Below are 13336 nucleotides of genomic sequence, written 5' to 3' on the forward strand. Positions count from 1 at the left end.
AAAACATTCTAAAAGAATTAAAAGGATATTAAAATGATGGCTACAGTTTTGACTTCAGCAGCTTTACTGTGGTATCTATTAGTTTGTAAATGTCAAAGCTAATACTATGTTTTTTCCTCCTCCTCTCTCCTTGAGGAGTATCTGCAGAAAATTGCAGTACTGCACACTCTCTACTCTGCAAGACCAATGTTCTAGCATAGCAGAGGCAGTGAGAAACGGATTCAGCATCATTCCTCTTCTGGCAGTGCTCAACATCAGAAAGAGAGAAAACCACCAGCATACTCTGCCTTCTTGCTTCACGCTGCATTTCTGGCTGAGAGGTACAGTCATTTATTTATAGAATCTCTCAGCAAGTTTGCTTGCATCCTGAAGTATGTTTTGATGATTCTATCCCTGTTCTAGCATATTACAATTAATAATATTTTATAACTGTAGTACAAGGCAAAAGATACCATTAACAGCTAGCAGACAGTTGCAGCAAGTCAGAGGCAACAGCAACGAAGGTCAGGTACTCACTGTGCCAGAAAGCAGCACTGCTTCTCACTGAGCACGAGCTGAACACTTGGAACAAGGTTTCAGGAACCTCAGGCACAGCCAGGTCTATTATACTGGCTTCAGTTATAGTCCTTTCAGTGAATCTGGATGCCTCCCGTTGAATTCACTGCTCTAGTGGCATTTGAATTAAGGAGACTTCCTGAGTAAGCCAGAATTCAGGATAAATGCATGAAGATAGGACACAGCGATTAAAAGTATTACCCAAATTGTCTGCTATTGGTCTTTCAGTTACTTCAGGCACTCAAGCTGCCTCAGTTTTAAACTCTGCTTAAAGCAAAATGAACAAACGCCAACAAAAAAATTTAATGGAAAATCCAACATCAGCCAAATCTGGCATTGTTTGTTTCAGTTATATAGAATCATTATGTCCGGTCCTTGGATCCTCTTTATTATACCCTCATTTCCCCTGACTGAAGAAACCTCTGTAACAGAAAACCCTCAGGAGCCATAATTTAACAAAGACAGCATCCAAACTTGATACGACTGTATGAATGAAGCCAGTAATCTGGGTATGGTTAGAGTTTAAAAAAAAAAATTCCAATGGACAAAATGAAAAACTACATTTGATAATAAATCTTCTTTTTATGAGTAAGCTTAATACCCTTCTTCTTGGTACAAGAATGTAATACTGTCTTCCTCGCCAAGAAACAAAAGAGGACAGAAAACCCACACAGAACAAGAACCGTAAGAAACGGAATAAACATCAGATACACATAGTATTTCAAAAAGTTTTGGTTGGTTTTTTTTTTTTTTTTTGCATATGGCCTATATCTCATTAACAAAGACAAAGAATACCAATGCTTGAAATGAGTCTTCAGAAAGGCAGCAGAAGTCAGAGCCAAACCAGGGCTGGGGTGAGACGAGACAACTGCATGGGAATTACTGATGAGCGCCTCCACACACTTTACTATTACGAGAAAGCAACAGCCTACACGTGTGCAAGCACGGCAGCCACACACAGACAGACCCCGGGCTAGTAGAGTACACACACCACCTTTTTCGTACAGAAATCAAATGGCTGAGAACCCAAAACTATTGAGCTTAGATGAGGACGGTGTTCGCACCCAACCCCAGACACCACTACTTTGACAATCTGAACAAGAGCAGAAGCGCTGCTACTCCTGTTCATGCATTCAAAAGGTGCCCAGGACAAGCAGCTCTCTCTGAAGCCATTTGGCTAATCACATTTAAAATTTGGGGCTCTGTTTTGGTTCATCTAACACCAAAATGCTACCAACAGAAAACAAGTTCACACTGGGGGCGATACGTGCAACAGGCAAAGTAATTTTCAGAAGCTCTTTCCGTTGAAGTCAGTATCAGGTCGTCCAATGCGCTGACACAGCCAGAGCTGTTATTTTTAAACACAGTCATAGTCTATTTAACTAAAGCATCTTTACTCTGACTGAGCCAGTATTACTTTGATAAGACTCCTTAAGTATCTACACTGAAGGCTGCATATCACATCAAACAAAGAAAATACAAACTTTTGAAAACGATGCTTCATTGCAGCTAGGAAAAGAGAAAAAAGGAAAAAGAGAGAGGTCCAGGAGAAAGCTAGGAGGACCCAGCACTGAAGACCATAAAGTACTATCTGCAGGACAGCTATTCACACTGTGCATTTGTATCATTCACCACCTGCACAGAGACTAACTGGAACAATTTCAGTCAACTTAAACAGCAAACAGCTTTCTGCTGTTGGAAACTCAGCATTACACTTCTAAAACAATTCTTCTGCCAAATTTGTTGGTAGCAATACTATGTTTTCTTACACATCATTTAACTGATGAGAACCTGGATGAAAGGAGAAGAGAGGCAATACCATTTTCAAAGGCATGTAAGAGACTGCAAGTTATAGTTACACAACATTTTGGGAGGCAGGCTGAGCTATGCTAAACAACTTACTTGTATACATCTTCCTCAATGTAATTCTTACTTCTTTACATATAAAGTTGTCTTGTGAACATATGCGTAAGTTCATTACTAGAACCAAGTGCAACCCCATCCTTTCCTCTCACCAAAGAAATAATTCTCTATATGTTCCTGAACATACAGACACTGTGGTCTACCTGACGCAATGAAGTTTTCCTATGGCAATATTTAGCCTCCATTTCTTACACGTAACTATGAAATAGAACCAAAAAAAAAAAGTAAGAGCAACAATGGTACACACTGTTCAATAGTGAAAACCTTTTTATTTTACAATAGAAAACTTAGTTGTGCATCTTGTGCTGTGCACATATACTGCAGACTCTGGAGACAACAGAAGGCTGTTACAGAAAGCAATCCCAAGCACCCAACACCTCCACACCACCCAGGACTGTCACTCACTGGCAGCATCACGGAGGTGGGATATGGGTGCATGACATTGGAGTCAAAGAGCAGCTCTGCCCAGCATGTTGAGATTATTTTAATTAAAATAATTTCAAAGTCTACATAGTTTCTCCAAAACATTGCATTTATCCCAAAGAGTCTCCCTTTAAACATGACTGTTCCCCCTCAGATTTTAAGACTACTGGGAGAGTAGGCGGAACCTCATAACCTATATCTCAAAGCCTACAGAAACGGCTTTTTCATTCTTACTTTCCTACAAACAAGTCCCTTTGCAGAAGGGTCAAATCACAAACACCTTCCACTTAGATTTTCACATTGCTTCCCAGCATTGCAGGCGGGACCCTGCAGAGCTGTCACCACTGGAGGATTAAGGGGCTGGAGTCAACCTGAAGCTCGGCGCTGACAGTCCCCCATCTCCCTATTCCCCGCTTTCCCCGCAGGTTCTCACCACTGCCTTCGACACCTCGCACCCACTCTAGTGCTCACTCAACCCTCTCTTGAGCTAATTCAACTTATTAAAGAGAGTTAATGCAGACAGCGGGGGAGAGGAGGTATTCTGCTGCAATTCATAGTGAATTGTGTAAGTTCAGCGAGCAGCAGGGCTTACACAAGAGAGGATGAGGCAGGACCACATGGCCAGGGGGGAAGAGCAGGATATCCCCTTTAGCTTGGTTGCAATGTACAAACCAAATATTTTAATCAGATGGAAATCAGAGTCCTAGAGAGGAGTGACTGTATTAAAGAGGTGATTATATTTATTGGAACGGTGACATGCAAGCTTCTTATTTGACTGGGTTCTTAAATAGGATTACAGGGCTTTAATTTGTTTTTTTTTAATTGGTTTTGGAGAGAGTAACCCAAAAAAAAGTTTAGAGAGAGGGTGGAATAACCTTGGAGGGAGTACACGACATTATGCCATGTCAACCATAATAGTTTTCCCAGCACAAATATATGCTAGTACACATTCTTCAAGTTAACTAATAAACAGAACAGTCATAAAAAAGAATTACTTACACTATGCATTTGCACATTGTAACCGGTAATTCTGTAGCTTTAATATCATCTTTGAACTATCAGTTATATTGACAAGAACAGTGGCAGCAGTGTATATTACAAAAGGAGTAAACAAATGACCTTTATCTAACTTTAATAAAGTAATAAAGAGCAGTTTGTTTTGTTTTTTTTTTAACTTTCTTCAAAGAGAGTTTTATAGCTAACTACCAGCAGGGTGTGGACTGAAGCTAAAAACTTTGAAATAGGTCTCTGTGAAATCTGAAACCAAAATACAGCAAAGGTCACCTCCCTGTGAGGAACCGCCTTGTCCGTATGCATACTATAAGCAAAACTCTGTTAGCTCAGCCTCAGTAATAATGTAATTCAACTTACCCCCTGGGAATAGCAACAACATCAGGTTTCTAATACAAAGATAATTTTACTGCACACAATACCTGTTACTATACATTTGCAGTATGTTTGATAGTAGCCAGACACTAGTGTTACATAGCATACCTCAAGCTATTTTTTCTTGTTAAAGGCTAACCCAGGTTATAAATATGACATAGTTATTCTTACACCCACCATTAGCTAATTCTTTTTAGTCAACATTGCACATACAGTAGAGTCTCATGCAACATACTAGCCAATATTGATAGGAAAGGAAACAATACATCTGATTTTTTTTTAATTTTTACTATTTTTTCACCCTAAAGGGGAGGATGTCAACCCTTTTCAACAAGGAAACAGAATTTTTCCAGTGGAGAGGCAGAATCTCCTACCACAAGTATTCGGACAATAAGACTACTATACTTTGTTCTGTCTTGTGGGCTCCTGTGAAACAGTTCACAAACCCAAGCTTAGAGACCAGTGCCATATAGCAACTGAGGTTCTTGAAAAGGGTTGCCCATATGCACATTGCTCTGCAGATACATATGGGCTAGGCAGTCTGTTTTTCCAGCTATAGGAAAAGACCAGGCAGCCAAAGCTGCTGGCAGTGGACCCACTGGGTGAGCTTGGGCTCCTGCTCGCCTTGCCTACAGAGCAGAGCGCTCCTACCTCCTGCATCTCCACTCAGAGCTCTCCCTCCCTTTTGCTCCAAGTTATGTCGTATGTGTTTGTCAACTGAGGAGAGATTTGGCAATCTTCACATCTAAGCAAAGATTTCACAAAGCGTAGGACTGAAATGTTGACCGCCGTTGCTGTAGGACACTTCTCTAGTATAGAAGAAATCCCACCGCGCTTAACGGTCTCCATTGGCCACTTTGGGTCCATTGCTGAAGAGATGGTGTCTTGATACAGGCAATTGGAGACTTTCAGACTTAAGATATTTTGAAGGACACAGGATCCCAACTGGCAATACATTAAGAGTCACTCGATTTGATTAGAAGCACTGACATGCAATAAAACACTCACGTTAGGAACGTCAAGAAAAAGAACATTTTCTGCTGACCAGACAGCAAAAATTTCCATTTTGAATGGCACTGTGCTTAGGAAGAACTAAGCAGTCTTTGAAATCTAGCTCTTAACCAGAAGTTGTCTTAGGGCATGTAAAATTAGGGACACTGCTGTTTAAAAAAACATCTAAGCTTGATCAAACACACACAAAGAGCATAAAGTGTATGCAACAACCATTTAAAGAGGAAGCAGTTTTTCAGTTTTTCCTCAAGTGCTTGGCCCACAAGAAAACATCTGATGTAAAAAGGAAACCCACACTGCCCCTCTGCCACCTAAGGGCAAATTATCCAGGCACCTATAAAAAAAACCTCCTGATACTTTACAGCTTAAACATTTTATATAGTTAAACTGAGTTGTCTCGAGTTCACATGCTTTATGTTATTTGATATGTTTTAACTAGGAAGCTACCTGGATTCATTTCAAGGTTTTTGTTGGTTTTTTTTGTTTGGTTTTTTTTTTTTTTAAACTAACCTGGTTTTGAGTACAGGCTCACCCATGCTAGCACTACACAGATGTATTCAATCTCTTTGCATGCTGCAAAACTATTTAAACGAAGCTCGAAACAGAGTAAAAAAAAAAAAGGAGGGGGGAACCTGACTGCCAGACCACTGGGTTTAGTTTCTGGTTTTGAGTTTTTTATTTATTTTAAAACCCCACAAATTTCAATGCATTTGCAAGTTCTTCTGCGCATTTCTTATTTTTTGCTCAATACCAGACCCATGATTTTGATCAGGTTGATAAGGAACAAGCCAAACATATAAAGACGGCTTTGCTGATTACAGGCATACTTCGCTTTACAAAACATCGTACTAGCCATTATTAAAGCATGTATCATAACTTCATTTTTCTTCCTCAGCTGCTCAGGATTAAATCTTTGCAATAAAAATATTTATGAAAATTTGACTGAGCAATCTACTTTGGACACTTTGTCTTAGAAGATGGAGTTTTTTTGTTCCAAATCATGCACACACAGAAGTATTCGCCAAGCTCTCCAACTGTGTCACTCCAGTCCTTAAGCCATTTAACACAGAACATGCACGTGTCCTTTGACTGCCAACTCAGCCACACGTCAAAGAAATAGCTCTGGATAGTCAACCCATAACAATCAGCATGTCAGTAAGAAATCTAATTTGCATTCAGTATTATGTCCATTGATGGGAATGGAAAAGGAAAAAAAAATAATAATAAAAAATCAACACATACCCACAGATTCTTTCACGACCTCAATAATTTTAGGAATAAGAAAATTACACAACCTGTGGCCTGAAAATACACGGTTTGCCCTAAGAGACAACAGCTTCCATTTAGTAAATGAATTAAAGACCATGAACATCTTTGCTTTCTGCCTTCTACACTGACAGCTGGATCAAAAAACGTTTGAGTCACCAGAAGAGTTTTGCCTTTGCACACACTTTTAGACAAATAGGCATTTAAAGGCAGCTGCCACTGAAAGCCAGAAATTGTACAGATTAACTGTGAACGTTACAAAGACAATCACTCCTTAACTGGGTATTTAGTACAGCACTTCATATGCAATCAAGATCTGAAACAGGATGATGGGCTTGTTGTGGGCACTATCACAATTTAATCATGGTAACAGAAATATCTACCTGACTAGTTATTCATTTATTATGGCAGTAATACTACTGGCTAATGTTGTATTCAGTTAACACGGGAGTGCCAGGTATTAATTTTATACACAGCTTCTTGCATCCTAAATTTCAGCACCACCATAGAAATTGCAGATAATACAGATGAAAACAATCGTAAGAGAATACTTGATCTTACCCTCCACAGCCTACTATATCATGCAATCTCCAAATAAAGTTTGTATGTTCTAAGAATTAAGTTTTTTTGGTTTGGTTTTGGTGGTAGGTTCTCTGGTGTGTAGCAATAATTGGTATATTAAAAGAGAGAGCTGGCTTAAATTGTGTTTTACTCCTGTTTTAGCATTGACTAGGAGCCTGGAGAAATTGTTATGCAATTCATTAGCACTCCTAAAAATGGTTGTGTATCTGAGTCAAGAAAACACAAAGGTACTTGTGAGGTCACTACTTTTGTGTCATTGTATTCAGTTCTAGACAGAGCTGGATGCACTGCCTAGTATTGTCCGCTGTTTCCGTCCCCAAATCCTATTTTCAATTTCACCTCATTTTTCATGTTAGGCTGAAGGTTGCCTCTGCTAAGTGTCTGCTAAATCTGAAACATCTGAGCCAAAACACTTCTTCTCTTCCTGACACGAGGGCTCATAAGTATGCTTTCCAATGCTATAGTTTAATTTTCATTTTTAAATCGAGGGTATTTTCTTTGGAATGCACTACCCAGCTTTCAAATACTTGACTTTGTGGCCTTACTGGTGCTCTTTATAAATACAGAGTTTTTTGTAGATAAATCCATAAAGACTAAAATGTCATACAGGGTTGCTAAGGAAGTACTGGGACACTGGATTATATGAAACAACTTATGTTAATATTGGCAATCTCTCTGAACCCAGCCAACTTATAATTTTCATTGATCTAGAAATTATTTATTTCGCACAGAGAACTTCAGTACCAAATTGCTTCCACAGCATTCTGTCAAGACTTCTAGAGCTGTCAAAAAAAAGCATTTCTTTGACAAAAGCCAGTCCACATGGGGGGGGGGGAATATATATTTTTCAAATTATATTTTTCCTTTCTTGTTTTTACTCTATTAGAACAACTAAAGCAAGCTTTATCCAATAAGTAAGCTTTTCTATTTTGCACTCTATTTACCATCAGAAGGACGTACACAGGAATGCTTGGTTGGGTGGTAAGCACCCTGCTTCCAGAACTGACGTTTACTGTGCATCCGCAAACACAAGATGCAGATCCAACTGGCCTCTAAACTATGTCGTATTTAGTGTAATACCTATGGATGATATGCATAGGAACACTTGTTTTCTACAAAAAAACCCCACATCATGTAATAATTAAATACATGCAACAATAAAAAAAATCTTGAGACCAATTATTACAGGTATAGATGAAGACAACAAGCACAGATTTTCAAAGCAATTCAACAGAATCTTCTTACTTTGGCCAACACAACAGACAGTTCAGCTCCTGGTTGACGTGCCAGCTACCATTAACACCAATACTGTGCTAGGTACTCATTCAGGGCAGCACAGCGACAATAAGAGCAGCAATAAGCTGCCACCAACTCTACAGCATTCAAGACTGCCACGTAATTCAAGATTGCCACGTACTTCAGCTGGAGAAGTAACTTCAGGAGGTTCCGACCGCACAAGGGAAAAGGGATTTACCAGCTGTTAGCTGCTGTGGGTCAAGAAAACACAATGTGAAAATGTACAAAGCAAGCTGGAGCTCTCACACCAGTTTGCCATTTACTGATCTTCACCTCAACCTGCTAACTCGCATGAAAACTACCTGCTGCTTTGATGTCACTAGCATTTTAACACATTAAACAATACAAGGCAAGAAAAGAGTTTCTTCCTAGCCAAGACCAGAACAGTTTAAGAAACTGGAACAACGAATGAGGCTATTATAATATTTCCCTAATTAGCACTTTGTAACAGCTGATTGAATCCTTGTCAAGCAGAATTGACATTACTACCATAAGACACATACTATGTTTAATATGCTCCCAGAGTCCTAACTAAATAGATACCTACACCACATTTACCAAACTGTGAAGATTCCGGGGGGAGGGTGGGGGGGGGGGGGGGGCGTGGAACACGACACCAAACCAGGAGCCATCACCCTCACACTAAGGTTTGAAGCTCTCAAGCCTTCTTTCACTATCTAACTTCTCAATGAATCCAAAGAAAATCTCAACTTTTTAGTAGCAAACATTTTCCAGTTTACTGATGATTTTGAAGTGACACCCCCCCCTTAGCCTAGATTAAGAGCATGCCATAACTAAAGATACTTTCTTATCTAACCAAATTTATTAAAATTTGTTTGTCTTAACTAATAATCCAGACCACAAATTATCCACAAAACAGCCATGTACTTGCTAGGATATTTAAAAGAAATATCTCAAAATCTCATTTGCGATGAGATACAATGACTTGTGTTATCTTGAATACGGAAAAGAAACAAAAGTGTTTCCCTATATGCCAAGTGACTCAAAGGTAATATAGGAAGCAGTGCAGACTCTCTGGCAAACAGATCTAACATTAACACACAACGAGTAAGTTACTGCTTGTTCCCTAAGGGTCAAATAGCTTTTAGTCATCTTGACCTGCCAAAAAATGCTACACAAAACACAACTACCCCCCCAAGAACCCTACCAGAAGCCACACCACCATCTACCACCATCTCTCGTACAGCAACCAGCATTTTGAAACATAGCTTGAAGAAAAGCCTGTGATGTAACGGGAAGCAATGTTATTAAATAATATAGATTGCATTCTTCTAAGTCAATACCAAAACAGTGACCAACTCAGTTTTTGAAACAGCAGCACTACAAAAATGCAGAATTGATTTACAAGGGAAATAATAGCCAGAGGTTGCTATGGCTGCTAAAGTTACAGGACATTTTTTAAAGAAACAAAAATTTTTATCCAGTTTTAAAAAGCTGGCAAAGGCAATTTTATGCACCAGCTCAAAGTCACACAAGTTATTCTCCTAAATTAAAATTGTGTTTTTAAAGCATTATCGTTCCAACACCATCCGCAGCGTGGCAAGGATGTTTGTTGCAGTCTTAACTAGCAACAATGATTTTAACAAGGGAAAAACTAGCAGCTTTCTGCCATCTTTTATCTCAGTTTTTGATCTGTAAAACATTCTACTTACAAAAGGAAACAAACTAACATTGGCCTGTCTTAAAACATTATTCATTTTTCTCTCTTACATGTTAATTTCTGATGATTTGCACGGCAAATAGTGTCTTATGCCAGGTCATTTGGCCTGTAACAAGTTGAGCTGAACAAAAGCAGGCAGCCCCGTGTGCAATGTCACCTCTAACATCACATGCAACAGGGACAGTTCCAGCACAGTTACACTGAACCCAGCTCGGTTCATCCAGCCCTGTCGAACAACCAGCACTCATTTCATAACCAGCAAAGGGTCGACAGAAGAGCTGCAGTACACCTCGCTGACTGACAGTGAAACATCCCCATTCACCCAGATCGCTCAAGTCCACCCACTCTACAAGCAATGCAAAGTCTCTGGCGTGAGAGGCACCACCTGGACCTCTACTTTGGGTTAGATGATCACAGTGTACACGACAGCCTAACTGCACCACCCTAAAATCATCATTTCCTTAAATAAAAATGTCAGCTGCCTCAATCTGCAGGCAAGAGTCAAGGATAATGACTGATTTAACCAAGAGACCACTAAATCCCCAGATATCCTAAAGCGTAGCAGCACTCCATCTATTGGTCAAGAATTAAGGACGTGCTTAATCATCATCATCGTGCACTAACCTCGATCATTAAACACTCAGCCCCTAAATAGCCCACTCCTTCCTCACTGCTTAGGGCTTCATGCTCTCCCAGCGAAAACTAAACGTAAGTAATAATGTCTTCTGAAAAATAATGTGAGTATCGCTAAAAGTGTTAATGTGAAAATCTCTAAAGTTAAAACTGGTATACGCTATTAATCCCACAATTATAATTTTGTTTCATTGAGGAGCACATGAACTCCTTACTCAAAGTAGCATGGAGGAGCTCATCCGATAACGGCCAAAGAGCCCACTGCGTTCCCAGAGTTCACACCTTCTTTCCCTGCAAGTACTGGATGCCACCAAGGAGGCTCGAATGAGGAGTTCACACGCTGTTTCCAGCCAGGCCACTTACGTGACAGGGTGTGCAGACCGGAGAACTCCCTGGTACAAGAGACGTGCCGGCAAACCCTGGCAGGGAGGCGAAAGGGAGCCTTTCACAGCAGATCTGCTGCCAAAGCAGCCACGCGCAGAACTGCCCCGGCTGGCGCCGCTCCCCCCCAAAGCCACCACCGTCCCTTCCCAGCAGATCACACACAGCCATATGTCTGCCACACCTGTGCTTTATTCCAGTCACCAGCAACTGGACCAGCAGGCAGGTGAGACAGCCTGAAGCTGCCCCAGGCACACCAAAGCCCTTCTTTAAAGGCTGAGGTCACATTTATCAGCTTCATTCCTCTAGTACCAAAGCTGATTCAAGCAACAACTTCTCCCACACAATTAGTAATTCAGCAATTTCATACATTCATGCTTTTATAACCCTTGGCCAATTATTTTTTGCTCAGATATTCATTGCCATTGATTTTATCTATTTGTTTTAAAACTTAACTCCTCCACATAGTGGCACCACACAGATGAGGCATAATCCTACACATTTTTCCTCTGCTTGGTATCACATCACTACGCTCCAGACACGAGTCCAGGACCCATGGATGAAACCCAGCACATTCAGCCTCAACCCGCCCGTAACATAACACGGCTGAGAAGACAGAAACAGAAGCAACCCACCTCCATGACCGGCTGCAGCGGTTGTTGCTTTTGAGGCATGCTCTACCCTACTTGCAGAGCCTGTCCAAGGCTTCCCTGCTAAAAATCACATTGTTCGGCCATGCAGACTCTGCCTGCCTGCCCTCTAGTCTGGGACGAACACCAATTGATAAATCCGCTCTGAATTCCTAAATAAGCTTTTTAATGTGAGATGAAAATTATCTTCGGGTGAGACCAAAACTGAGGAACAAACTCCCAAAAGGCCCATCGTAATCCTCATTTCTGGAGCCTAAAGTTCAAGGCAGCAATCTTGAATTTTGTCCTCGCTAATATAAACACACAATGAAAATAATTCCCAACTGCTAACAAAACACCGCGCTGCCTGACCACCGCGAATCCCCCAGAAGCGAGCGGCGCAGGGCTGATGCTCGCCACGCCGGTAGGTACGCATTGCCGTGACCAGAATGTGTGTGCCTGCACTTGAAAATCGCATTCCTGGGCTCCCCGCACCATTATCGACGGCAAAGGTGGAGCCGTGCGCGAGTAAACATATAAAAAGCCCAAAGAATACAGATTTTAACAAGTTTTCTGAGACTCATAGGGAGCCCGGAGCCTTGCGGCGGACCATAATTATAATAATTACTTTCAAGGTTTTATTTGATTAGCAGAGTTTCCGAGCATTATTTCAAGCCCTGTCCTTTTCAGCTCAGCGCTGAGGCAGAGAGACACCACTGCAGCATCTCCCCCGGCCGGAGGGCTGGCGTATACCCACGGAGAAGTTCCCCCTCAGCCCCACGGCGACCGCAGCCCCCCCCCCCCCCCCCCCCGCCTCAGCCCGCTGGCAGCCGCAGCCCCGCGCTAGCCTCGCAGCCGTGAGGCGGCTGAGGGAACGGGGCGGGGGGGGGGGGGAGCGCTCCAGGCCTCCGGCCGCCCCTTCCCCCTTCCCCAACAGCGGCAGCGGTTCGGCCACAGCTCCGCAACGGCCGTTACCGCCCGCGTTCGGCGGGAAAGAAGAGGATCTCCCCCCCGCCGCCGCCGCCGCCTCCTCCTCCCTCTCCCCACACCGCGGGAGCGTTACCTCAGCGGGCCCGCGCCTTTGTGCTTCAGTCCATCCCTCCTCGCCGGCGGCGGGAGCGCCAGCACCACCGCGGCGAGCGAGCGAGCGAGCAAGCAAGCAAGCAAGCGAGCGGGCGGGCGGGGAAGGGGCGGCACACTATGTGGCAGGAAGGGACACCTGAGCTCCTCCCCCCGCGCCCGCCCGCCCGCTGTGGCTCACTATCTGGCAGCGAGCGGGGACTCGCCCGCCGCCCTTCCCTTGCCGCCCCTCGGCCAAGTTTGAAGCCGGGGGAGGGTGAGGGGGGGGGCGGCCGCCGCCCCCCCCTCACCCTCCCCCGGCTTCAAACTTGGCCGAGGGGCTGCGGCACCGCCGGTGTCCTCCATTGTTGTCCCCGGCCCAACTCGGCGCGCCTCGGCCGCGGCTGTACCTGCAGTGCGGGGCCGGCAACGCCGCTCGTCCCCCGGCGAGGCATCCCTCCGGGAGCGTTTATCGCTGAAGGGCCATGGCGAGCGGGGGTCTGACGTGAGG

At 42.9% G+C, this 13336-nt stretch overlaps 1 protein-coding gene across 2 annotated transcripts in view; it reads right to left on the bottom strand.

Annotated features, from left to right (window-relative positions):
* Positions 1 to 12877, bottom strand: part of ADD3 (adducin 3) — a 101246-nt gene extending 88369 nt beyond the window's left edge. For both annotated transcript variants that reach the window (XM_050898842.1, XM_050898841.1), the window contains exon 1: positions 12830 to 12877. The gene's annotated coding sequence lies outside the window, so the exon portion shown is untranslated. The remainder of the gene's footprint in view (positions 1 to 12829) is intronic.
* Positions 12878 to 13336: the final 459 nt, after the last annotated feature.

The sequence above is a fragment of the Gymnogyps californianus genome, chromosome 6, assembly GCF_018139145.2.
Source record: "Gymnogyps californianus isolate 813 chromosome 6, ASM1813914v2, whole genome shotgun sequence".
NCBI lineage: Eukaryota > Metazoa > Chordata > Aves > Accipitriformes > Cathartidae > Gymnogyps > Gymnogyps californianus.